The sequence below is a fragment of the Orbicella franksi genome, chromosome 9 (assembly GCF_964199315.1).
Source record: "Orbicella franksi chromosome 9, jaOrbFran1.1, whole genome shotgun sequence".
NCBI classification, from domain to species: Eukaryota; Metazoa; Cnidaria; class Anthozoa; order Scleractinia; family Merulinidae; genus Orbicella; species Orbicella franksi.
Genome location: NC_138153.1, coordinates 8849218 through 8874800, shown reverse-complemented (window position 1 = coordinate 8874800; position 25583 = coordinate 8849218). Strand labels below are relative to the sequence as shown.

The 25583-nt window shown below is 39.5% G+C and overlaps 12 non-coding genes and 2 pseudogenes across 13 annotated transcripts; 11 read left to right on the top strand and 3 right to left on the bottom strand.

The window, feature by feature from the left end:
* The first annotated feature begins 835 nt into the window (after window positions 1-835).
* Window positions 836-908, top strand: Trnav-aac (transfer RNA valine (anticodon AAC)). The gene has a single exon. It is a non-coding gene; the product is annotated as a tRNA-Val (tRNA).
* A 2424-nt stretch (window positions 909-3332) lies between these two features.
* LOC145496379 (uncharacterized) lies at window positions 3333-8750 on the top strand (annotated as a pseudogene). Its single transcript, XR_014050541.1, has 2 exons — window positions 3333-5299; window positions 6775-8750. The product of XR_014050541.1 is annotated as an uncharacterized LOC145496379 (transcript).
* On the top strand, window positions 3571-3643 carry Trnav-aac (transfer RNA valine (anticodon AAC)). The gene has a single exon. It is a non-coding gene; the product is annotated as a tRNA-Val (tRNA).
* Window positions 4974-5045, top strand: Trnad-guc (transfer RNA aspartic acid (anticodon GUC)). Its single transcript has one exon. It is a non-coding gene; the product is annotated as a tRNA-Asp (tRNA).
* On the top strand, window positions 5899-5971 carry Trnav-aac (transfer RNA valine (anticodon AAC)). Its single transcript has one exon. It is a non-coding gene; the product is annotated as a tRNA-Val (tRNA).
* A 544-nt stretch (window positions 8751-9294) lies between the features above and the next one.
* Window positions 9295-11115, bottom strand: LOC145496381 (uncharacterized; annotated as a pseudogene).
* A 1622-nt stretch (window positions 11116-12737) lies between these two features.
* Window positions 12738-12809, bottom strand: Trnad-guc (transfer RNA aspartic acid (anticodon GUC)). The gene has a single exon. It is a non-coding gene; the product is annotated as a tRNA-Asp (tRNA).
* A 549-nt stretch (window positions 12810-13358) lies between these two features.
* On the top strand, window positions 13359-13432 carry Trnat-agu (transfer RNA threonine (anticodon AGU)). Its single transcript has one exon. It is a non-coding gene; the product is annotated as a tRNA-Thr (tRNA).
* A 970-nt stretch (window positions 13433-14402) lies between these two features.
* Window positions 14403-14475, top strand: Trnav-gac (transfer RNA valine (anticodon GAC)). Its single transcript has one exon. It is a non-coding gene; the product is annotated as a tRNA-Val (tRNA).
* A 554-nt stretch (window positions 14476-15029) lies between these two features.
* Trnad-guc (transfer RNA aspartic acid (anticodon GUC)) lies at window positions 15030-15101 on the top strand. The gene has a single exon. It is a non-coding gene; the product is annotated as a tRNA-Asp (tRNA).
* Window positions 15102-17847: 2746 nt separating this feature from the next.
* On the bottom strand, window positions 17848-17919 carry Trnad-guc (transfer RNA aspartic acid (anticodon GUC)). Its single transcript has one exon. It is a non-coding gene; the product is annotated as a tRNA-Asp (tRNA).
* Window positions 17920-18700: 781 nt separating this feature from the next.
* Window positions 18701-18774, top strand: Trnat-agu (transfer RNA threonine (anticodon AGU)). The gene has a single exon. It is a non-coding gene; the product is annotated as a tRNA-Thr (tRNA).
* A 1078-nt stretch (window positions 18775-19852) lies between these two features.
* Trnad-guc (transfer RNA aspartic acid (anticodon GUC)) lies at window positions 19853-19924 on the top strand. The gene has a single exon. It is a non-coding gene; the product is annotated as a tRNA-Asp (tRNA).
* A 1492-nt stretch (window positions 19925-21416) lies between these two features.
* Window positions 21417-21489, top strand: Trnav-aac (transfer RNA valine (anticodon AAC)). The gene has a single exon. It is a non-coding gene; the product is annotated as a tRNA-Val (tRNA).
* The last annotated feature ends 4094 nt before the right edge of the window (window positions 21490-25583 follow it).

Here is a 25583-nt window from a genome sequence, read left to right as displayed (position 1 = left end):
TTCAAGGCGTTTATCAATCATTTTGTTAAGCAAATTCTATAAACTACTGCTTGAGCCATACGTCATTGCAATAATCTCCCATGAGGACCCTGTTGACGTTCAGGCCTCTGTATCTACACAGTTGTGTATTGTTTCATAGGTAGTGTCAAGACAAATTTTAGTTGTAAAACAACGAGGATGAAGGGTTTTTCAAGCCCAGCTGGAGAAAGCTATGTCCTTCTTTTATCCTTTCCGTCTTTCTTTCACCTCTAGTTTTTCATAATTGTCATGTTATTGTTCTTGCTGTTGTTGTTGTTGTTGTTGTTGTTATTGTTGCTGTTGTTGTTGCTTTTTTCTCACTTGCACTGTTTATGGCATCTTGCTTTATTCCAGGTAATTTATTTTCTAACAATGTGATGCCGTCTGAATCTTAAACATATAGAAATCAGAAGAGTGTTCTGAGGCATTTTACCCGAAACAAACAAACTAACAAAAAAGGTAAGAGAAGAAAAAGTACATATATCAGATCAAAATATATTTCCATCCTCACCGGCGAGGAATCGAACCCCGGTCTCCCGAGGAACATGCCAGATTTGCATTAATAACTAGACCCAACTCCTTGAATCTGGCAGTTGATTCGTTGAATTCAGGACTATCTTTCTTCCCCCAATATTTAATATCTGCTGTTTTTGGGAGTATCTCTGTTTCTTATTGTAAAAAAAATCATTTATTCATTCAATCAGTCTGTCAGTTTGTCGGTCGGTCTGTCGTTCTTTTCGTCTGTCAGACAAGTCGGTCTGTCTGTCAATCTGTATGTCGGAATACATTCTAAATTAACGACAATGCATTTTATGTGGTTTCCGTAGTGTAGTGCTTATCACGTCCGCCTAACACGCGGAATGTCGCCGGTTCGAGCCCGGCCGGAAACATACTTTATTTCTTTTAGTTTCAGTCTCTCTTTCTTTCGCTTTTCTTTCGCATCTTTAGTTTTTTTATAACTGTCCTGTTGTTATTTTTGCTGTTGTTGTTGTTGTTGTTGTTGTTGTCTTTCTTTGTCACTTGAACTGTTTATGGCATCTTGCTTTATTCCAGGTAATTTATTTTCTACCAATGTGATGCCGTCTGAATCTTATACATATAGAAATCCTGAGAGAGCGTTTTGAGGCATTTTACCCGAAACAAACAAACAAAAAAGGTAAGAGATGAAAAAGTACATATAAAGTACATCGAACCCCGGTCTCCCGCGTGACAAGCGAGGAAACTCACCACTATACTACTGAGGAACATGCCAGATTTGCATTAATAACTAGACCCAACTCCTTGAATCTGGCAGTTGCTTCGTTGAACTCAGGACTATTTTTCTTCCCCCAATATTTAATATCTGCTGTTTTTGAGAGTATCTCTGTTTCCTATTGTAAAAAAAATTATTTATTCGTTCAATCAGTCTGTCAGTTTGTCGATCTGTCGTTCTCGCGGCCTGTCGGTCGGTCGGTCGGTCGGTCGGTCGGTCGGTCTGTCTGTCAATCTGTATGTCGGAAACATTCTAAGATAACAATAATTCCGGAAGGTCGCCGGTTCGAGCCCGGCCGGAAACATACTTTATTTTTCTTAGTTTCAGTCTCTCTTTCTTTCCCTTTTTGAACTTTCTGAGTAAATCTTGTTAAACGAGGACGACTATGATGAATAGCTAGCTAAGCATAGGCTTCTTATTAGAACACACAAGATGTACTGTGAACGCGCTGCCCGCCGATTGGGCATGATTATGCAAAGCGATTGTATGCCCAAGAAGAATCCAGCGTTTATGATCACAGAGAGCTGTTTTGAACTGAGTCATTCTCTTAGTCCTCAGATCAGGGGCAGCTCCTCGCTTTCTCTCCACCTTTTGTTTACCGATTTTCTACCCACCGTTTCGACGTTTCCTCAGTGCCCCCACTAACCTGGAAACGGTCTCTGATGATGATTAGTTACACTTATCGTTTGTTCAGTGGCTAGTGTGCGATATGAGCTCTTTCCTCCGCAGAGAATTAAAGGGTCTTTTCATTGGTGCGGAAAATGCGTGAAAGGCATTTTGCGCGTGCGTCCACCTCGAACAACTGATTATAGAGAATGGTTCTATAGTAAAAGTCATTGAGACATGACTATTTTATTGACATTGCATTTCTTAGCCTGTCTGTAATGCCACATGATTTCTTGTCCTAAAACAAAGGGGGGCTAAAATGCCATAAAAATCCACATAAAGCGATGGGTTGTTTAAATAATCGAAAAAGGATGGTCGAGAAAAGTCTTAAAACGAGAAACGTTCCTCATTAAAGAAGGATGTATATATTAGAAAATAATTATTTTTGGAATATTTTGGAAATTATAGTCAATTGTTGTAGTGAATTCATGACGGATAATACCTGGGTCGGCTTCATTAATTTAACTTCTAGGGGTTGTGCCTGAGAGCCTTTCTCGAATCAATAAATTCTCACATGGAGAGGTTAAGTCTGGGAGGTGCTGTTTGAAGAATTATCTCACATCCTCCTATAATACTTAGGTGTAAACACATTATCATTGTCTAAAAAAAGAGGGAGGGCGCCGTAGGAGGTCATGGGTTCAAATCCCATCAGTGCCTTGATTTAATCCTTCCTTTCAACCCTGATATCTTGTTTTAGTTGCCAATTTTTCCAACATTTTTCACATTTTCAATGTGAGAGGTTCATAATGACCAATTCCTTTATAAAACACAACTAAAGGGAATCATGGTAATTGTATTCATCAAAACAAATATCCAGTCTAAGATGATGAATACTCCCTCCAAGGATGTGTCAGAAGGAATTGGCCATTACTATTAGTAAATACTTCACAACTTTCGTTTTCGTTCGAACTGTAATACTAAAAAATGCCCATTAAAGGGGGATTCTAACAACGTTCCACCAAACCTCCGTATTCCGGCCGGCGGCGCATTCACACTGCCACGGTCCATCCGTAGATCTAAGAGTACTAAAACTACGAGGATGAAACTCCGCTCCTGCTAAACTAGAAAAAGGTTTCTCGTTCTCTTCTTTTCTTTTTTTTTTTTTTTTTTTTGTTCTTTTTTTCCCAGCTTTTCTTTAGTTATTTATAATTGTCCCGCTTTTGACGACCTGCTTATGTTATTCCACTCAAAAATATATCCAGTCCACCCCGGCGGGGAATCGAACCCCGGTCTCCTGAGTGACAGGCAGGGATATCACCACTATACTACCGAGGATAAGACATAATATCATGGAAAGAAAAGAATTCAATGCCTATAACTGCAGGTGATTTGTTGATGCAGTGCATTTGTATTCCTCACATAAAGTCGGTTGTTTTCGAGTGTATCCCTATTGCTACTGATTTCTCTCCTTATAAGCCCTTATAAAAAAAATGAAATCAGTCGGTCAGCCATTTATTCACTCATTCATTCCTTCATTCATTCATTCATTCATTCATTCATTCGTTCGTTCGTTCGTTCGTTCGTTCGTTCATTCTTTCATTATTCGGTCAATCAGTCAGTCAGTCAGTCAGCTTGTCAGTAAAAATTTTAACTACATCCGAACGTTGCCAAAATGAGAACCATAAATTTCAGTGGTTACCGTAGAGTAGTAGTTATCACGTCCGCCTAACACGCGGAAGGCCGCCGGTTCAAGCCCGGCCGGAAACAGGCTTGTTATATATTTTTTTTTCTCTTTATTTCACTTACTTCTCTTTTTTCTTACAACCATGATGTTCCATTTTTCCTGGTCATGGTACGTTTCTGTATTCTGTATTCGACTAGCCCTCTAATAAACGTTTCTGGTTGCAAGGCTTTTCTCACTCCTTTTCCGATAACTAATTGAGAACCCATCACCCCTTTTCTGCAGGCTCCTTTTCATGGCAGTTTACCTCTACCTTCGACAAGACTATTCGTCACACACTGTGTAATACCTTCTTGGTGAGCGTGGGTGACTGAGTAAAAATACTAATTTGCCTGGAATACAGGAAGTAAGACCATAGCCCATCTCTCCATTAACACACTGATTAAGGGCCCATTAACTGATCTTTTCGAGCCGTTGCTAGTGAAAATTTATTCTCATATAACCTCGTCATTTTTAGTCACTTCAGAGTTATTTCATGTGTTTTAACTTTTTCATGATCGGCAACACCAGTGATGACGTCATCAGGCCACGCCCATGGTCATGTGACTAATACTGAAAAAACGCAAAGGCTCCCGGGCAAATTACTTTATCGGAATTTTTTTCATTGATTTAATATTTTAATTTAAATCTTCATTACGCTATGCATAGATTTTGTTTTATTTCTAAAAGGTGAGATTTTGAGAGAATTTCAAAATATTAAAAAGTTCGTAATTTTCTGAAAAAAGCATGATTTTGAAAAAGAAATGCATAGCTATGTTTCCAACGTTGGTTTTAATCGAAATCCGTCAAAAAAGGCTGGATTTAAGGAAAACCCGCGTTTCCTTTAGCATTTAAAGAAACCGGAAGTGCGCCCAATATATATTGGAAGTTACCCTATCAGCGCGTGCGCAATTTACACTTCCAGCACACTTCGGTAAGATCAAACAAAGCCACACAGAGTTAGTTTTTCTCTTTCTATTGCTCTTGTTTTTCTGTCTTTCTCTTATTTTGTCTTTGCTTGTACTTTTTTTACTTTGCATTTTGTGAAACAAAGAAAAACATCTAAAATGTGAGCGAATTTGGAAGTTATTGAGTTATTTTAATTTTCTGCGCTCAGGCTGACGTAAGCGACCAGAAGTGAAATTTCACCTCCTTAGCAACGCGCGCGAGCGCGCGAATAAATCGGTTACTGGGCCCCTAAAGCTATATGACTCTTTCTCTCGCTTCAATCTTATATGTAATGTTACTTCTTTTTTTCCTTCATAGATAATGAACTCTTTAGAGTAGAGTTTGTTTCAAAACCAGCAAACCCCCAATTTTTTCGAAACAGTGGTTCGAAATTGAACAGGGCATCTTGTCCAATGCTGTCATCCCAAATCCTCGGTAGTATAGTGGTGAGTATCCCCGCCTGTCACGCGGGAGACCGGGGTTCGATTCCCCGCCGGGGAGGATTGAATATATTTTTGATTAGAAATAATTTATCCGCGTCTTTATATTTGTTTTTATTATCATATTTGAGATCGGTTGGTCAATTAATATATAAAATTTTCTCATCCTGATTAACAGATCAAATCAAACAGGAACTTTCATATAGGGTAACCTCACCGCGCCTTTCCCTCTTGGACATAATTGTCCAAGAAAAATGGCTATGCCTGAACTTCTTCAGTTGAATTATTGTTGTTATAGCAGAGGAAGAGATGAAGGTAAAAGATAAAAAAGTACATATAAAGTACATGAAAAAGTACATGTAAAGTACATCGAACCACGGTCTCCCGCGTGACAGGCGGGGATACTCACCACTATACTACTGAGGAACATGCCAGATTTGCATTAATAACTAGACCCAACTCGTTGAATCTGGCAGTTGATTCGTTGAATTCAGGACTATTTTTCTTCCTCCAATATTTAATATCTGCTGTTTTTGAAAGTATCTCTGTTTCTTATTGTAAAAAAAAATCATTTATTCGCTCAATCAATCTGTCAAAAAATGAAGAGAAGAAAAAGTACATATTTCCGATTAAAATACTGATGTATCCCTTCCTCCCCTGCGGGGAATCAAAACCCGTTCTTCCGCATGATAGGTGGGGATGCTCACCTCATTATTACCAACGAGAGTATCTCTGTTTTCTTATTCATTTATTCGTTCATTCAGTCTGTCAGTCTATTAGTCTGTGGGTCTGTGGATCTGTCGGTCTGTCGGTCTGTCGATCTGTCGGTCTGTCGGTCTGTCAGACAAGTCTGTCAGTCTGTCAATATGTATGTCGTAACGCCCTCTAATATAACAACAGGGGTTTTTCATGTGGTTTCCGTAGTGTAGTGGTTATCACGTCCGCCTAACGCGCGGAAGGTCTCCGGTTCGAGCCCGACCGGAAACAAACTTTATTTTTCTTAGTTCCATTCTCTCTTTCTTTCCATTTTCATTCCCTTTTTGAACTTTTTGAGTAAATCTTCCTAAACAAGGAAGAATATGATGAACAGCTAGCTTTTGCTTAAGCTTCGTATTACACTCACATAAGACCAGGAGCCATAATCGGGGACGGAGACCGTAAGCGCGTGCCATTTCTAGTATTGGGATTGTCCCTATGATATGGGACAATTTTTCTATTTTAGAGCAAATAGCCCTTCTTACAGTTCCCGACGCCATGTTGGAATAGTAACCGCGCAAACATGATAGCGAGGTTGCCGGTGACCCGCGAAAAACAAATACAGTGTATACAGCTGATCAGGGAAGGCTTTCCACGTTTAATCGCTTGGAAAATGGTTCTAGTTCACAAGGATGTGCAGATTTCAACACTAGAGGATTTCCAGTAGTTAAAAGCGAAGGATTTAAAAGAGATTTTGCGTTCAAATTCGGAAACGACGGGCGGAACGAAAGCGGACTTGGTGTTAAAAGTCTACGCAATACTCATGCGAAACGTATTAACACCGGCCGCTAATCAACAGCAAAATGCCGATAATAGTGCTCAAAATGACCAGGATTCTAGAGGCGACTTCAAGTACGATGAAACTTTACGACGAATCTATGCTCTTGGATGGTCCACTGATTTGCGACAGCTTCCCGAACTAAATTTTATACAACTTTACGATTACCTTGTTGTGTCAACTCGCAAGTACCGCCACATTGTGCTGAAGGGAACAAATTATACGAAACTAACATCTTATCAATTTTTCTTTGAAGGGAACGTTAAAAGACTTGAAAGCAAAACTCACGAGAACAAGACGTACGTAAAAGCCAGTGTTTTACCATCGATGAAAAAGACGCCTTATAGAGTTGTCGTCGAGTTCACACCTCAGTGTGATTTTTTACGCGCAGCTTGTACCTGTCCTGCCGGGCTTGGTTCGCATGGTAAGGGAAAGTGCAACCATGTTGGAGGTGTGTTATTTGCCTTAGAAGATTTCACACGTCGAGGTCTGCAAAATCATTCCGAACCACTATCTTGCACATCGCGTCTTTCAGTACGGGTTGTCCCACGCAATCAGAACGTCGCAGCCAAACCCCTCGACCAGATCTTAATAAAACCAAAGGGGATAAAGTTCGACCCAAGACCGCCACAACAGCGTAAAATAGACGAAGAAAGGTTCAAAACTTTTAGCGAGAACCTTCAAAACTGTCTAGCTTCGAGCTCGTTTTTTCTCTTTCATGACATTAAATCAAACTATTCTGAGATGTCAGAACAGCAAGTGTCAGAAGAGCAAGAGGAAAGTGTTGCGTTCACCGACAGCTATGACATAGCAACTAATCGTTTCAAAAGTATGATCGATGAGCATGTCTCTAGTCTAACCATTACCCCAGAGGAGATACAAGAGACTGAGAGGCTGACCAGAGGACAATCAAAAAACAACTTGTGGTTTGAAAAAAGAAAAACTGTACTGACAGCCTAAAATTTTGGAAATGTAGCTAAAACAAAAGTCAAGCCGTCAAATAAATTAAAAGCAATGCTCTATGGTAACTTCACAACTGAAGCTGTACAGTATGGAATCGAAAGTGAACAGAAAGCTGTTGATTTATTCAGAAGGGAAATGAGCAAGGATGGGATTACTGTGGAAGTGGAGGAACCTGGATTATCACTGTCTAAGGACAAACCATACCTTGGAGCAAGCTTAGACAGAATAGTAACTATGACTGACACTGGTGAAAAATGGGGCATGGAAATTAAATCTCCATTCAGCAAAGCTGGCATGACTGTTGATGAAGCTTGTAAAACAAAGAATTTTTTTTTGGAGAAACTAGCTGATGACTCTGTAAAACTCAAAAGGAACCATAATTACTTTTGGCAAGTTCAAGGTCAGCTGTACTGTTCCATGATGCCCCTTAAAGGAATTTTTTTTGTAGTGTACTTTGGAGAAGACATGCCACTGTTTACTGAAAAGATCCACTTTGAAAATAGCAGATGGTTTAATGATTTTCTACCAAAGATTGATTATTTTTATCGAAGGGCTTTCTTTCCTGAGATGCTAACCAGACGAGTTCAAAGAGGAAAGGTACTCTACCTACATGGTGGTTGGCTACCATATGGACAATACTCCTGTTCAAGAAGTGGTTTAAAATTACTCCTTCAAAGGGAAAAGTAAGGCCAACAATAAAAAAAAATCAAGGAACATTTTAGCTTTTCATTCAAAAAACATTCTTAAGTATGCACAGTACAAAAAGTACATGCTATTTTAACTTTTAAGGAAATGCATTGTTGTAAAGTGAACATTTTTCAACCATAATAAATAATTTTTCTATTGAATCTCAGTGGTTATACATTAATCAACAATAGCTACTTATTTAGAATGCAAAATTAATGGAAGCTAAGGGTCTGATTACATGAACAGCCTTTGGTTCCCTGTGGTTGGCTAGATGCATTCTCGGTCTGAGATGCCAACTCACAGTCGATAAGACCTTGAGCTTGCACTCTAATTGCTAAGACTTGCTCCACTGCTCTTCAAACTTCCACTGTCACATGAAGCATAAGCATCTAAATTTAACTGCAATGCACGATATATGAGCAAACGTGTACTGGGTATTAAATTGCTTCTACTTTGATTACCAGATGATAATAAGGACTAGACTAACCAGGCCAGCATGGCTCAGGTAAATGTAATCAGCCCTTAACCCCTTAGATATGCCCTAAATTATTGAATATATTTCTATTAAGTATACAAAAAATCAGTGCAGGAATCATAATGAAGGATTACCAGGCAGTAGTAAAGGGGGTAGAAAGTTTGTCAGTAAACCACAGATGGTTGCAATTTGTGTCGCATAAGGGCTTAACGTATTGGGTAAAGTCCCATCTAAAACGTGGTACGTCTTAATGCGGCCAATTGCACGCTCCACATGAATGCGAAAGGAAGCAATATTCATTGTTTCTTCAGTCTCAGCTGCTGTCATTTGATCACGCCAGCCAAAAATGGTGGCATGTTCACTGTAACACCAGCCGGTACAATACCGGAAATGTCAAACCCACGATCAACCATCACATTATCACCTGCTTGTAACAAATTCAATACGCCGCTCTCTCTTGTGATTTGTTTCTCAGATACACGTCCGCCCCGGAGATCTGACAAAAAAGTCACCTGACCATTTGGGGTTACCCCCACTAGCAACTTCCAAGTATTGTGATGTTTGTAGTCTGACCATGTCTCAGACTGGGCTAGCATTGTAGAAGGTCGCTGAGTAAATAGTTCAGTACAATCTAAAATTATCCTTGTGGTTGCATACTGGGCAAACTCCTTGGGCATGTTTTTGCGAACAAGCTCCTGTGTGGGAAACGGAAACATGTCTTGGAGTTCAAAGTACAACAAATTTATCCAAGTGATACATATCCTGGATACCAGGCTGGTACTGATCCCAAATCTGTCTGCAAGGTCTTGGACAAAGAGACCAGCCTTCAGTCTCATAAGCACAAGTAGAAACTCATCCAGATAAGAGAGCTTCCTTGAAGGCCCAGGTTTACGCTTGTTTTCATCATCTTGATAAGGCTGCCTTTCCTCGACTAAATTTTCGCCCTTCCAGTATTGCATTTTAGAAAGCTTCGGTCCAATGTACTTGTAGAAGCTGATTAATGCCTCATAAATTGACGTCCCAATAGGGCTGCATTTTCCTTTTCAGCTTCACTGAGCTTTTCTTGGCAGTCTGCTAGCTGAGTTTCAAGCAATGCAATTTTTCTTTGCAGCTCAAGAATAACATCAGGGGGCTCACACTCCACTTTTTCAGCAGCATGTTGATCACACTGTGAAAATGAAACATCAGCATCAGCTGATGTATCACCAGGGGTTAATACTGAGTAAGCTCCAACTACCAATGCTGATACCGCTACTCCAGCTGTCTCTGGAGATGGCTCATCAGTCGCTTGTCGCATTCTTTTCCCCGGTGCCTTTCTTTGCTTTGTTACAGTGGTCCAGCTAAATACAGATGGCTCTGCACCTTAAATTTTAAAAAAGAAGCTTTATTTAAAGGTAGCAGAAGGGTAATCATTTGGCGTAACAAAAGCTGAACAATATCACAAACCTTTTCTTAAATCCCAGCGACCAGAAAGTTTTTTCGAAATATCTTCGGCTCGGAAATGTTCATGGCAAAGAACAGTAGAGCTGGAAACTACAAATCCATCTTGTCCATGCCGCCGCTTGATGAGAGTACACCAGCGATTCCTTCGCTGAACATCCTTCGGAAACTCGAAGAAATGATAACTTGTACGAGAGCCGTTTGCATCATAGGCGCTATTATTGCAACCAAAAGCCGCACAATACTTTCCTCTCCTTTTCACAGGGGCTGGTAAAATTTCTTCGGCGCTTAAACTTTCATCCATTTCACTATAGAGTTGAGAACCTGATAGCACGCTCGAGAAATCGACCAAACCTTTTTGTGACGCTCCTATCGAGTCACCGGCAGCCTCGCTATCGTGTTTGCGCGGTTACTAATCCAATATGGCGTCGGGAACTGTAAAAAGGGCTATTGCACCATCGCCTGCGGCACACGCGCGTACATGCTGCGAGGATTTTTGCGGATGTCGCGTGGGGGAAATGGCGTCCGAAATTCCCGAAATTTTTCATGTTTTTGGCCCACAACTCAACGCGTTTACGTCTGTTGGAATTTTGCTTAAGTATTTTCGTCGTAAGCTGCTCCAGTTTGAGGGAAGTAAGACAGTGTCGAATTTAGGTATGCTCCGCTTTAAGCTTATATATATCGCTGACCAAGTTGTGTTCCGATGCTTCTTTTACATGAGCTGTACATTACTCCACTTAAATTTCACATATGTGGAAGATTAACAGCTTTTCCATGACACAGCAAAACACTAACTGAATATATTTAGATATAGCAGAGTTTCAGAACTTCATAGTTTCTGCTCCCTCCTCTTGCCACACGCTTGCGAGGAATTTGCCAGTCTATCGCGACCGAAAACAAAACAAAATAATTGCTAGTTTGAGTTTCGCCTGAATCGTAAACAACGCTTGATGTTTCATCAAGGCCCAATAACTTTACGTCCGTAGATACCACTCAGTTTTATTTCTGTAAAAATCCAGTAAATTGGCTGTTGTCGATGGATGAGAGCGCCCGCCGATGCGTATTTTGTACAGTCAGTAGTGACAAATTGGATTTCCGCACATTCGTGTGAAAACGTACATCGAACTCAAACAATAACTCTATAGTTTTTAAATATGTTTACGATTGATAAATGTTTGAGAACATATTAAAAGCTAAGCTGAAAATATGTGAATAAAGCAGAAATAATCAGCAAAGTTACGATGACGCTCTCTTTAATCAACTTTGAATAACGATTTCGATTTTGTTGATCGAGTTATCAAAACTCCTTGTCTATTTTCATTTTCGCAGTGTAAAAATTCACTCTGTTGAAGAAACACACATGATGTTAGTAGCCTTTTTGCGTTCGTGAAATTTGTTGCAGCATCTCAGCACAAAAGATAACGAAACAAATCTTTGTCAAGATTTGTAGTTGACAATTGAAAACACCGACTCGGACTTGAAAGTGCACGAGCTGCACTATGCAAACGAGCTACTTGTCAGACTTTCCTTTCGAAAACTTTTGCAAACTCCCCAAACAAGCAGAAACAATAAGAAACCATCCAAACAGGTTTTGGCTATAGTTAAGCATTGTCTAAGAAACTCACAAATTAACTCGATACCAGAGAAGAGAGTTTTCTTGCTATATTCTTAAGTCAGAACAAACGCAAAAGCATACGCGTAAGCTTACAACTAGCGCGAGCAGATTTTATTATTCATTCCCAGCGCGAGATTGAAGTCTTGTTTTCGACCCTGAAAAACCTACCTTAGTCCGTTAGCTCAGAACAAAAAACTACATATAAGCGCCCTGGTTCTTACTCCCTGCCTTATTCCCTGCCATCGCTGTGAAGAATACGCAAGAAAATCTCTCAACTCTTACTATTTGATCACGCAACGGGACAACATCCACGCGGAAGCCCCCGACATGTGCGTGGATCCGCGCGAATATATGACGTCAGGATGGCGCAATTTGTTCTAACAATAGAAAAATTGTCCCATATCATAGGTGCGCGCGGATCCCAAGACTTACGCTCTCCGTCCTCGATTATGGCTCCTGATAAGACGCAGTTAAGTATATCATGTAGCCCAGGAGATGTCAAACCATATATGCGCCCGCAAAACAGCAAAATTGCGATGGCACGTTAACTGATCATCGACCAACACTAAATTGTATCATCGATCTCATCCACTACTTCAACTCGCTTACGCAGACACGGATTAAAAAGGAAAGTGGATTCACAGCTTCTAGTTCTACTGATGATAAAATTGGAAAAAGATCCCTCCCGCATCGTTGTATTCTATTAGGAAAGAAAAAAGAATGACAGGATATTGAATCGTCCCCGGGTGGGCTTGAACCACCAACCTTTCGGTTAACAGCCGAACGGGCTAACCGATAGCACCACGGAGACCTCTATGAGATCGATGGGAATTAGTCAAAGAATCAGTGAATCATCCTCCTCTGCTATAAAAACAACAACTTAACTGAAGAAGTTTGCTTTTGATTTGATTTGTTTTTCGTTGTTATTGTTTTAATGTATTTCAATCGGTACAACGGTATCATTTGGTTTTATTTATTCTTAACAGAAATTAAGCAACCGACTTCATAAATCTAAAAACAGTCCATAATATATTTAATCCTCCCCGGCGGGGAATCGAACCCCGGTCTCCCGCGTGACAGGCGGGGATACTCACCACTATACTACCGAGGATTTGGCGTAAAACATTTTGAACAAGATGCCTGTTTATTTATTCCATTCTAAAATTACAAAGATCAATATAACTGAAGTAGATAAGTAAGAGGAGAAATGGAAAAGGGCAAAAATATAGCAAGCTAATTAGATGCCCTTGTTTAAATAAAATTTAAAGTTTCTCGTCTCAAAACGAGAAACTTTTCCGATAAAAGAAGGATATATATATTTTTTTTAAAAAATTATTTTTGGATATTTTGGACATTGTAGTCAATCCTTGTAGTTTAATTCATAACGGAGAATACCTGGATCGGCTTCATTAGTTTGGTTCCTAGCGGTTTTGATGCAATAAACAACCGCTTTTCCTGAATCAAATTAGGTGCAAGAGGTCCTGTTATTAAAAGTGTCCTACGAGCTTTTCTCGAATAAATAAAATACTCACATGGAGAAGTGTATACGAATTATTAACTCTGGGAAGTGCTATTTGAAAAATTATCTTGTAATCTCCTATTGTACTAAGGTGTAACACATTATTATTGCCTTAGTGTATTGTATTATATCGTCAAGGAGGGCGCCGTAGCTCAGTTGGTTAGAGCGCCTGTCTAGTAAACAGGAGGTCATGGGTTCAAATCCCATCGGTGCCTTGATTTAATCCCTGTTTTTAAACCTGACATCTTGTTTTAGTTGCTAATTTTACCAACATTTTTCATACTCTTAATGTGAGAGGTTTATAATGGCCCATTCTTTTTCTGAGACAAGAGTTCAAGCAATCATGGTAGTTGTATCCATTAAAACAAATATCCAGTCCAAGATGATGAATACAACTACCATAGGATTCCCTGCAAGCATGTCTCAGAAGGAATTAGTACTTCACAAATTTCCTTTTTGTTTGAACTGTAACAGTACAAAAATGCCGATTAAAGGGGGTATTCTAACGACGTTCCGCCAAATCTCTGCATTCCGGCTCCGCATTCACACTGCCATGGCCCATCCGTAGCTTCAAGAGTACGAGGATGATACTCCGCTCCTGCCAAACTAGAAAATGGTTTGTCGTTCTCTTCTCTTTTTCTTTTCTTCTTTTTCTTTTTTTTCTTTTTCCTTTTTTCTTTTTCTTTAGCTAGTTATAATTGTCCCGCTTTTGATGACCTGCTTATGTTATCTTCCCGTTTTCTAAGTAGTATTTTCTGCCCGTGATACCGTCTGACGGCTATCAGAAAAACGTTCAGAGGCATATTGCCCAAAATTTAAATACCGTAAATCCACCAATTAGCGCCTGCCCTCAAATAAGCGCCCCCTTCGAATAATTGGCTCCCCTTCTATCGGCCAAAATTGAAAATAAGCGCCCGCCTCCCCTCCCTCTGTTTTATGGAAGACTATTGAGACAACAGAGAATGTATAGTTTTTGCCGTGCTCAATCACAAGCAAGTGATTATCGACTCATTCAATCACTGCGAATTGACGGATTGTCGTAACGGATAGTAATGAAGATCTACTGATTCATTCTTTAAAGCTCAACAAACCTTGTGTAGCAGGTCTATAGATCGGCCAAAGGTGTTATGTCACGTAGTTCTTCAAGACAGACAGGATCCGAATGAGGCTCGAATGTTTCCAACGGTTTCCGTAGTGTAGTGGTTATCACATCCGCCTGACACGCGGAAGGTCGCCGGTTCAAGCCCGGCCGGAAACAGGCTTGTTATATTTTTTTCTCTTTATTTCACTAACTTCTCTATTTTCTTACAACCACGATGTTCCATTTTTCCTGGCCCTGGTACGCTTTTGTATTCAGCGAATGCTTTTTCTACCAAATTGAAGACGACTAGCCCTCAATTAACGTTTCTGTTTGCAAGACTTTGCTCACTCCTTTTCCGATAACTAATTGAGAACCCATCACCCGTTTTATGCAGGCACTTTTTTATGGCAGTTTACCTCTGCCTTCGACAAGACTATTCGTCACGGACTGTGTAATAACTTCTTGGGGAGCATGGGTGACTGAGTGAAAATACTAATTCGCCTGGAATACGGGATATAAGGCGATAGCCCATCTCTCCATTAACACACTGATTAAAGCTATGTGACGCTTTCTCTCGCTTCAATCTTTTATGTAATGTTACCTCTTTTTTTCCTTCATAGATAATGAACTCTTTAGAGCAGAGTTTGTTTCAAAACCAGCAAACCCCCAATTTTTTCGAAACAGTGGCTCGAAATTGAACAGGGCATCTTGTCCAACACTGCCATTCCAAATCCTCGGTAGTATAGTGGTGAATATCCCCGCCTGTCACGCGGGAGACCGGGGTTCGATTCCCCGCCGGGGAGGATTAAATATATTTTTGATTAGAAATAATTTCTCCGTGTCTTTATATTTCTTTTTATCATTATTTTTGAGATCAGTTGGTCAATTAATATATAAAATTTTCTCATCCTGATTAACAGATCAAATCAAAAAGGAACTTTCACATAGGGTTAAAGTCACTGGGCCTTTCCCTCTTGGACATAATTGTCCAAGAAAAATGGCTATGCCTGCACTTCTTCAGTTGAATTATTCTTGTTATAGCAGAGGAAGAAATAATTCAATGGTTCTTTTTCTAACTGAATTCACAGTCCTCTCAAAAATGTCTTCGCAGCGCGCTCGGCTGTTAACCGAAAGGTTGTTGGTTCAAGCTCACCCGGGGACGCACAGTTTTGCTTTATAATCTTTTTTCCGAAATCAGTGTAAATTAAACGTTTCCAATTTCTAGGCATTATATTAATCATTGAGTTCTTAACCATTTCTTAACCCCACAGCTTGAACAATACTTCATTAGTCAGTGTTGAGACTAGTTTTCACCTACAATCTTGGTCAGAAGCATCAATGATGAAGCAATGATGTACTGGCGCCAAACCAAAGATGCGCCATTTTTTCCATCATTAAAATTGGGGGACGGGTGGTCTTAAACTTTCATTTAACCTGTCTAAGATAATCTTGAACAGAATAAAATAAGAATTAAAATTCCCCCACTGAAATAATGATGGACTCCATTTTTTCCGTCACTGAAATGGGGAAGGGGTGGTTTTAATTTTTCATTTCAATTATTCACGATTTTGGGTCCAAGTTAAGCAAAACTCCCGTAAAATTGGCTCCATTTCTGTCTCGCCCACTCTCACAATACACTTTTTTTTCTTATGTTAAAGTAAATTAAACGTTTCCCATTTCAAGCTGTTTATCAATCATTTTGTTAAGCAATTTCTTTAAACCACTGCTAGAGCCATACGTCATTGCAATAATCTGCCATGAGGACCATGTTGACCTGCCTATCTCTGTAACTATACAGTTGTGTATTTCTTCATAGGTAGTGTCTAGAGAACATTTCAGGTTTGCAACCCTCAGCTCATACTGGGCTTACCGGGGCACATTCACATCGCCACGACCCATCCGCAGCTCCAAAATACTCACGATCAGTAAAACTGCGAGAATGAATGGTTTTTCAAGCCTAGCTGGAGAAAGCTATGTCCTTTTTTTCTCCTTTCCGTGTTGTTGTTGTCATTGCTGTTTTTGTTTTTTCACATGAACTGTTTATGGTATCTTGCTTTATTCCAGGTAATGTATTTTCTACCAGAGTGATGTTGTGTGAACCTTAAACATATAGAAATCAGAAGAGCGTTCTGATGCATTTTACCCGAAACTGAAACAATCTAACAAAAAAGGTAAGAAATGGAAAAGTACATATAGAGTAAATGAAAAAGTACATATAAAGCACATCGAACCCCAGTCTCCCGCGTGACAGGCGGGGATACTCACCACTATGCTACCGAAGAACATGCCAGATTTGCATTAATAACTAGACTCAACTCCTTGAATCTGGCAGTTGATTCGTTGAACTCAGGACTATTTTTCTTCCCCCAATATTTAATATCTGCTGTTTTTGAGAGTATCTCTGTTGTTTATTGTAAAAAAAAAATCATTTATTCGTTCAATCAGTCTGTCAAAAATAGTAAGAGAAGAAAAAGTACATATTTCCGATTAAAATATTGATGTATCCCTTCCTCCGCTGCGGGGAATCGACACCCGGTCTTCCGCATGAGAGGCGGGGATGCTCACCTCATTATTACCGAGTATCTCTGTTTCCTTATTTCATTTATTCGTTTATTTAGTCTGTCAGTCCATTAATTAGTCTGTCGGTCTGTCGATCTGTCGGTATGTCGGTCTCTCAGACAAGTCTGTTAATCTGTCAATCTGTATGTCGGGACGTCATCTAATAAAACAACAGGATTTTTTCATGTGGTTTCCGTAGTGTATAGTTATCACGTCCGCCTAACGCGCTGAAGGTCGCCGGTTCGAGCCCGACCGGAAACAAACTTTATTTTTCTCAATTCCATTTTCTCTTTCTTTCCATTTTCATTCCCTTTTTTGAACTTTTTGAGTAAATCTTGCTAAACAAGGAAGACTATGATAAAAAGCTAGCTTTTACTTAAGCTTCGTATTACACTCACATAAGACGCAGTTAAAAATATCATGTAGCCCAGGAGATGTCAAACCATATATGCGCCCGCAAAACAGCAAAATTGCGATGGCACGTCAACTGATCATCGACCAACCCTCAATTGCATCATCGATCTGATCCACTACTTCAACTTGCTTACGCAGTCACGGATTAAAAAGGAAAGTGGATTCACAGCTTCTAGTTCTACTGATGATAAAATTGGAAAAAGATCCCTCCCGCATCGTTGTATTCTATTAGGAAAAAAAAAGAATGACAGGAGATTGAATCGTCCCCGGGTGGGCCACCAACCTTTCGGTTAACAGCCGAACGCGCTAATCGATTGCGCCACGGAGACCTCTATGAGATCGATGGGAATTCGTAAAAGAATCAGTGAATTATCCTCCTCTGCTATAAAAACAACAATTTAACTGAAGAAGTTCGTTTTTGATTTGATTTGTTTTTCGTTGTTATTGTTTTAATGTATTTCAATCAGTATAACGGTATTGCTTCTATTTATTTTTAACAAAAATTGAGCAACCGACTTCAAAAATCTAAAAACAAAAAAGCCGAGAAACTATTTCAAGTCCATGATATATTTAATCCTCCCCGGCGGGGAATCGAACCCCGGTCTCCCGCGTGACAGGCGGGGATACTCACCACTGTACTACCGAGGATTTGGCGTAAAACATTGTGAACAAGATGCCTGTTTAAACCCAGAATGTTTCGAAATAAATGGAGGTTTGCTGGTTTGAAACTAACTTTGCTCTTAAGAGTTCCTTTCTTATTAAGAGAAAAGTTACAGTACATAAAGGATGGGAGCGAGAGAAAGAGTCATGGAGCTTTAATTATATTAGTGTGTTAATGGAGAAATGGGTTATGACCTTACTTTTTGTATCCCAGGCCAATCAATATTTTCACTGAGTGACCCATCCTACCCAAGAAGTTATTACACAGTCCGCGACGAAAAGTTTTGTAGAAGGTAAAGGCTAAAATGCCATAAAACTAACTTGCGTAAGACAGGTGATGGGCTGTTTAAACTATCCCAAAAAGAGGGTCGAGAAAAGTCTTCCAACGGGAAATTTTTTTGATAAAACAAGGATATATATATATATATATTTTTTTTAAAATTATTTTTGGATATTTTGGACGTTGTAGTCAATCTTTGTAGTTTAATTCATAACGGATAATACCTAGGTCGGCTTAATTAGTTTGGCTCCTAGGGGGTTTTGATCCAATAAACAACCGCTTTTCCTGAATCAAATTGGGAACAAGAGGTCCTGTTATTAGAAGTGTCGTACGAGCTTTCCTCGAATAAATAAATACTCACATGGAGAAGTGTATACGAATTATTAACTCTGGGAGGTGCTATTTGAAAAATGATCTTGTAATCTCCTATTATACTAAGGTATAACACATTATTATATCCTTAGTATATTCTCTTGTTTACTCAAGGAGGGCGCCGTAGCTCAGTTGGTTAGAGCGCCTGTCTAGTAAACAGGAGGTCATGGGTTCAAATCCCATCGGTGCCTTAAATTAATCCTTCTTTTTAAACCTGATATTTTGTTTTAGTTGCCAATTTTACCAACATTTTTCATACTCTTAATGTGAGAGGTCTATAATGGCCCATTCTTTTTCTGAGACAAGAGTTCAAGGAATCATGGTAGTTGTATCCATTAAAACAAATATCAGTCCAAGATGATGAATACAACTACCATGACTCCCTGCAAGCATGTCTCAGAAGGAATTAGCACTTCACAAATTTCGCTTTTGTTCGAAATGTAACAGGATTCTAACGGCGTTCCGCCAAATCTCTGCATTCCGGCTGCGCATTCACACTGCCATGGCCCATCCGTAGCTTCAAGAGTACGAGGATGATACTCCGCTACTGCCAAACTAGAAAATGGTTTGTCGTTCTCTTCTCTTTTTTTCCTTTCCTTTTTCATTTTTTTTTTGTCTTATTCTTTAGTTAGTTATAATTGTCCCGCTTTTGATGACCTGCTTATGTTATCTTCCCGTTTTCCAAGTAGTATTTTCTGCCGGTGATACCGTCTGACGGCTATCAGAAAAACGTTCAGAGGCATATTGCCCAAAATTTAAATACGTAAATCCACCAATTAGCGTCTCCTCAAATAAGCGCCCCCTTCGAATAATTGGCTCCCTTCTATCGGCCAAAATTGAAAATAAGCGCCCGCCTCCCCTCCCTCTGTGTTATGGAAGAGCATTGAGACAACAGAAGATGTATAGTTTTTGTCGTGCTCAATCACAGGCAAGTGATTATCGACTCATTCAATCACTGCGAATTGACGAATTGTCGTAACGGATAGTAATGAAGATCTACTGATTCATCCATGGGTGACTGAGTAAAAATACTAATTCGCCTGGAATACAGGAAGTAAGATCATACCCCATCTCTCCATTAACACACTGATTAAAGCTATATGACTCTTTCTATCGCTTCAATCTTTTATGTAATGTTACCTCTTTTTTTCCTTCATAGATATGAACTCTTTAGAGCAGAGTTTGTTTCAAAACCAGCAAACCCCCAATTTTTTCGAAACAGTGGCTCGAAATTGAAAAGGGCATCTTGTACAATGCTGTCATCCCAAATCCTCGGTAGTATAGTGGTGAGTATCCCCGCCTGTCACGCGGGAGACTGGGGTTCGATTCCCCGCCGGGGAGGATTGAATATATTTTTGATTAGAAATAATTTATCCGCATCTTTATTCATATTTGTTTTTATGATTATTTGTGAGATCGGTTGGTCAATTAATATATAAATGTTCTTATCCTGATTAACAGATCAAATCAAAAAGGAACTTTCACATAGGGTTAACGTCTCTGGGCCTTTCCCTCTTGGACATAATTGTCCAAGAAAAATGGCTATGCCTGAACTTCTTTCGTTGAATTATTGTTGTTATAGCAGAGGAAGATATAATTCAATGGTTCTTTTTTTAACTGTGTTCACAATTCTCTCATAAATGTCTCCATGGCGCAATCGGTTAGCGCAGAGTTTTGCTTTATGATCTTTTTTTCTCAAATCAATGTAAATGCAACGTTTTCAATTTTTAGGCCTATATTAATCACGTAAATTGTCTAAGATAATCTTGGTCAGAATAAAATGAGAAACAAAATCAACCCGCCCCCCATCCTGAAATAATGATGGACTCCATTTTTTCCATCATTGAAAAGGGGAAGGGGTGGGTTTAATTTTTCATTTAAATTATTTACGATTTTGGCTCCAGGTTAAGCAGAACTCCCGTAAAATTACCTCCATTTCTGTCTCTCCCACTCTCACCATACACTTATTTTTCTCTGATATTAATGCAAATTAAACCTTTCCTATTTCAAGGCGTTTATCAATCATTTTGTTAAGCGAATTCTATAAACTACTGCTTGAGCCATACGTCATTGCAATAATCTTCCATAAGGACCCTGTTGGGTTCAGGCCTCTGTATCTACACAGTTGTGTATTTCTTCATAGGTAGTGTCTAGACGAATTTTAGTTGTGAAACAACGAGGATGAAGGTTTTTTCAAGCCCAGCTGGAGAAAGCTATGTCCTTCTTTTATCCTTTCCGTCTTTCTTTCACCTCTTTAGTTTTTCATAATTGTCATTTTGTTGTTATTGTTCTTATTGCTGCTGTTGTTGTTGCTTTTTTCTCACTTGAACTGGTTTTGGTATCTTGCTTTATTCCAGGTAATTTATTTTCTACCAATGTGATGCCGTCTGAATCTTAAACATATAGAAATCAGAAGAGTGTTCTGAGGCATTTTACCCGAAACAAACAAACTAACAAAAAAGATAAGAAAAGAAAAAGTACATATATCAGATCAAAATATATTTCCATCGTCCCCGGCGGGGAATCGAACCCCGGTCTCCCGAGGAACATGCCAGGTTTGTATTAATAACTAGACCCAACTCGTTGAATCTGGCAGTTGATTCGTTGAATTTAGGACTATTTTTCTTCCCCCAAAATTCAATATCTGCTGTTTTTGAGGGTATCTCTGTTTATTATTGTAAAAAAAAATCATTTATTCATTCAATCAGTCATTCAGTTTGTCGGTCGGTCGGCCGGTTGGTCTGTCGTTCTGTTCGCCTGTCAGACAAGTCAGTCTGTCTGTCAATCTGTATGTCGGAAGTCATTTTAAGATAACAACTAATTACTTCATATGGTTTCCGTAGTGTAGTGGTTATCACGTCCGCCTAACACGCGGAAGGTCGCCGGTTCGAGCCCGGCCGGAAACATATTTTATTTTTCTTAGTTTCAGTCTCTCTTTCTTTCCCTTTTTGAACTTTCTGAGTAAATCTTGTTAAACGAGGAAGACTATGATGAAAAGCTAGCTGAGTATAGGCTTCTTATTAGAACACACAAGACGTACTGCGAAAGCGCTACCCGGCGATTGGGCATGATTATGCAAAGCGATTTTATGCCCAAGAAGAAGCCAGCATTCATGATCACAGAGAGCTGTTTTGAACTGAGTCAGTCTCTCAATCCTCAGATCAGGGGCAGCTCCTCGCTTTCTCTCCAACTTTTGTTTACCGATTTTCTATCCACCGTTTCGACGTTTCCTCAGTGCCCCCACTAACCTGGAAACGGTCTCTGATGATGATTAGTTACATGTATCGTTTATTCAGTGGCTAGTATGCGATATGGGCTCGTTCCTCTGCAGAGAATTAAATGATTTTTTCATGGGTGGAGAAAATGCGTAAAAGGGATTTTTGCGCCTGTGCTAACCTGGTCCAACGGATTTCTATAGTGAACCTAAAAGTTCTATAATGAAAGTCAATGAGACATGACTGTGTTCTTTAGATTGCATTTCTTAGCCTGTCTGTAATGCCACATGGTTTCTTGTCACAAAACAAAGTAACCTCTGTTCTGGCGTTCAGGGGCTCGGGCGTTCGCGCGTTCATGTTTCGCCCGCTCCCGCGTTCCTATGTTCATGTGTCCGAGCCAGCGATCCAAACTTTTTAGCTATGCTCGACTTTAGTGACTGGGCTCCAGTATAGGGGTTGTAATGGCGGCGTGCATTTGGGCCTTTAGTGGAAGACGTGGTTGTTTTTTAACAAGGTAAGAGAGTGTATTCAATACCCTTTTCCTGTCTAGCTAATTTATAGAATGTACGAACATATCTTGATCTATGCATCTCACTGAATAACAATAGAGGGCCTGAAATAACTTTGTCTGTCGGGATGACCAAATACAGAACTCGAACCCTCGCTGAAAACACCGTGCTTACTCGAACCAAAATCGATTTCCCCTGGATTTTCGTCAGACATTCAGTGACCTCCCGATATCTTGAAGCAATTTTCGGGGTTTTTGTTATAATTTTAATCTCCATCAGTCGAACTATGTTTGAATTTGTCAAAACGTGTAAAGTCAGAACGAATAATACTGTAGTCCAAAACATTACTGCGCCTTTCAATAACATGCGGACTCCAAAATTCAAAGCTCAACCGACAAATGCGTTTTTCGCCACCGTCAATCAAATGTTCGGCGGCTCCTCCCAGCTTCCGACTATGTTGTTTCAACTGTACTTAACGATTTGATTTGATTACTGCGCACTCGGCAGTAGTCGGAAGCTGGGAGGAGCTGCCGAACATTTAATTGACGGTAGCGAAAAACGCATTTGTTGGTTGAGCTTTGAATTTTAGAGTCCACATGTCATTGAAAGGCGCAGTAAATTAGTTTAAAGGTCAGTGTAAAAGCAGACTGCAGACCGGGGGAAAATTGCAGACTGAGGGTAAAATGCAGACTGCAGACTACAGACTTCTTAATAAGTATATGACATATTTTTTTCTATTATTGAGTGCTAAGTGCTAACCATAAACAGGGTTATTATTCAGGCTACTTGCAGTGAAAGTCTGCACTCCAGTTAGCCTGAATATCACTCCGATTAAACTGAATATCACTCCGGTTAGCCTGAACATCACTCAGGTTAGCCTGAATAACAACCTGGTTAGCCTGTTTACGGTTAGCTCTCTGTGATGGAAATAGTAGCATGATTTAGTTAAATATTCAACAGCCTGCAGTTTGCATTTTACCCCTGGTCAGCAGTCTACATTTTACCTCCGGTCTGAAGTCTCAAACCTTTTTAAGCCTCCCTAAAAGGTTGAGTTATGGAGAGTCAACTGTAAGCTTGAATTTGAGCTGTCCACTTTCACTCTGCTTTTTTAGTCATTTAAGTCCTAATTGCTATAAGATGTTACTCTAATTCCTTTTGTGTTGTACGTTTGGGTCAATAAAGCCATAACAGCACCAGAACCAACTGCCATGCAATCCTGGGGGGAGGGGGTTAACTCCCAGGTGAAAAGGTTGAAGATGCTCACCGGAAAATTTGAATTAAACCCATAAAGGAGACAAATCTGGGTGTGGCACAAGCTGTATTTGACCCCTAAAAGATATCACGTAAAATGGATATTATGGTGTTTTTTATAATATCTTAGAGGGCAAGATTAACAGATACATTGGTGGCTACAAATAGCACTTAGCATTTGTTTTGAATGCCCTTTAGTGAAACAAAAATCTATGATTTATACCCTTAAAGAGAGGTGAAAAGCATCCCTGACCTTTTCACATGGGTGTCTTCTCCCTCCTCCCCCCTGGGCTCATAATCCTTAACTGTTACGAATTTATCATACTGCAGTGTAAAACAAAATCTCAAAGCAAAGTAAAAACCTTCTGGCTTTGAGTGTACTGTCTTTTTTCGTAAGAATTAAGCAGACAATTATTTGTCCTAAAAAGAAGTAATAGTATCCTTGGCACAATTTCACTGAATTTGGGAGCCTTTTAATTTAATTTTAAACCTTTCATGACTTTTATCACAGTTTTCTCCACAACAAGTGTATCATGCAACTAAATTAAAAGGAACAATGGAGATAGAGGTATCCAAAAGCAGCTCAGCACCATACTAGGGATTCTTCCATGAATTAACTAACAAACTAAGTTAATAAATGAAATTTAAACCTCGACAAACTAAAAAAAAATACACACTGAGGAGCAAACATCGTATTGTGGATAAATTATTTCTTGAAATCGACTCAAGTGTAGATATATAGGCCTATTTGATTCCACTGTTTATGAAACAACAGGAGAGAAGCTGATAACTGATGGGGAATTTTTGCAAAAACGAAGTGCTTAATTCTATTGTTCATGAGCCAATTAGATGCAAGAAGAGAATTTGTTTTTCTATCTAAAATACATATAAATCCTTGGGGCCAAATAATTTATTTTATGTTTAATACTTAAGTCAATTTTTTTGTGTCGATATGTTGATATCTCCTTCAAAATTGGGCAGTGTCATTCTGCTGGCCCAAGTAGAACTACATGTGGATCAGCAAGAAAGTAGAAATGGTACCTTATGTTCACCCCAAACCTTGCAACATGTTTTGAACCATGACAGTATCTGTTTCATTTCCTTCATTTCAGTCAGTAATATGCAAACAGTAAATGAAATTTGTTGTTTAACAACAAATTTTAGATTCTGTTTGGCCATGTTTAGCTGAGAACAGGTCTATTCATCCCACACCAGTGCAGAAGAGTGAATTTGTCAGTGCAAAATGATCAAATTGATAATGATTGACTGCTTACAGTCAATATGATTATTAAATTTACATGCAATATGATTATTAAATTTGTTCATAAGACAAACAAAATGAGGCAAGATTTCAGCATCATAGCATTCTGAAAAATCTGACCGATTTCCAAAGAACGGTGGAAAGTGGTATGGACCCGCGCCTGAAATATTACTTAGGGTGCGTTTCTTGGGGATGGTTTGGATCAGGATCAACTACCCAAGACCACTTTGATTATGGTGGATCAAAGGACCCGACCACACTTGAGAAGGATTCATCGGTTCCTTTGATCGCTATGCTTTGATCATAGTTAGTTACTAACTATGCTTTGATGCACCATGATCCGAGTGATCTTGAATCTGGATTCGCCCTGATCGGAGCCTAAACCACTCGGCCACGCTTCCTTAACGCACTAAGAGCAACACAACATACCAAATTTCCGTTGTCATTTCCTTAGGAAACCGCAGAATCTTCCATTTTGACTCCAGAGCTAACTGTCTTAGCAAAATGAATGGACACACAATGTAATGATGCCTTATTCGTGCAAGCATTGTGACAAGTGCTTCAGCCAATCGTCGAATTGCAAGAGACATGAACGGACGCATACAGGTGTGAAGCCGTATACTTGTAAGCACTGTGACAAGTCCTTCAGGCAACCAACTCATTGCGAGAGACATGAACGAACACATACAAGAGTGAAGCCGTATACCTGCAAGCATTGTGATAAGCGTTTTCGCCAGTCAACAGCCTCCAAGAGGCATGAACGA